Below are 1,458 nucleotides of genomic sequence, written 5' to 3'. Positions count from 1 at the left end.
GGGGGGGTCACTAACTCAGGACGGGGCGGGACCTCGCGGTCGCCGCGTGATGCCCCGCGCCACGCCTCACTTCTGACCGCTGCTTGGCCCGGCTCGGGGCCCGGGTCGGTGTGCAAAGTGACCGCACACATTGGTCGCGCGCCAGGGTGTACTGTAACCGAACAGTCCTCCCACCCCACCACCCCCTCGGGACAGGGAAGGCCCAGCGCAGCGGGTCCTGGGTCCTGGCCTTGCACCCTGCCTCCACCAGCTGCCGGGACGGGGCGGGGCGTGCTAGAGCAGAAGGGGCAGGGCGGGCCCGAGGGGGGCGCGCGCGCGCGCGCGGGGCGGTGACCTGGAGCGCTACAGCCGGCTATCGGCGGTGGGGCTTCTCGTGGCGTGACGGCAGCGCCGCCCCGCTACCGATGCGTCGATAGGCAAATGCAGCCAGGGGGGTCATCTTGTTCTCTTTTGAAAAGAATAACACGGCACGGCGAGGAGCGCGCCTCGCGTCGTCACCGCCGCGTCCCCTTCTCCTCTCGACGACCACGTCCACGGCGCTATACCCTGCTGCAGCGCGCGCGCGCACACACACACGCACACACACACACACACACACACACACAAATAGCTGCTCCAGGTTCAGAGAGCGTGGAGATCGAGCGGACCAGAAGCAGGGGGGCTTAGAATTACAAAGCAGCGCATGCAGCCCGCGCTCAGGCTGCTGACCCGTGCGAGTGTGTGTGTGTGTCTGTGTGTGTGTTAGTGCGTTTTATTTACTGCACAGGCCCAGGCTGGCACACCGTTCCGGGCTGGTGTCCGTTTTAGTCGGGTCTTGTTTTGAGGAAATCCAAATGCAAGAAGCATTTCATGTAACAATTGGGTAAACACCGGTTTCCCCCTATTTCGACCCCGCTGAATCCGAAAATGCCATTTGCCAACTCGAAATTTCAACCGGAAGTGAGATATTCAAGATGGCGTCCAAAATAGCGCCAAATTTAAGTGGTTTTCTGCTTTTGGTCATATTTGAGCGTTCCAAGTGCCTACCCCTATGTTTTTTGGGTCGTAGATCACGATTATACACTCAAAAAACAATTTCGTACAATACATGTTTATTAAATGCCGTCATTTTAACCAAAATGCACCGAAATTCAAATGTATGGGTCATGATGCGTTTCACATCGATTCGTATGTTTTCGGGGGTGCTGAAAACGATTGTGCATTTTAAAATTAATTTGGACCATAAAATCGGAATAAAATGACCATATTTAACCAAAATACACCAAAATTTACAAATTCTGATGGCTGTTTTTTTATAAGTTACAATATGATTCTGGGACGCAAAATACGTTTTGACGGCCAAATTTCTCCTTTCATATCAATATTCGGTGACGTTTTATATGCATTAAACAACCGATCAGGTAAAGAGCCCTGTACTAGTTGTAGACAGCTTGAATGCACTGATAAACTAGCTGTGTT

Source organism: Frankliniella occidentalis, unplaced genomic scaffold (genome assembly GCF_000697945.3).
Source record: "Frankliniella occidentalis isolate FOCC.00 unplaced genomic scaffold, Focc_3.1 Scaffold570, whole genome shotgun sequence".
NCBI classification, from domain to species: Eukaryota; Metazoa; Arthropoda; class Insecta; order Thysanoptera; family Thripidae; genus Frankliniella; species Frankliniella occidentalis.
This window is presented reverse-complemented; position numbering follows the sequence as displayed.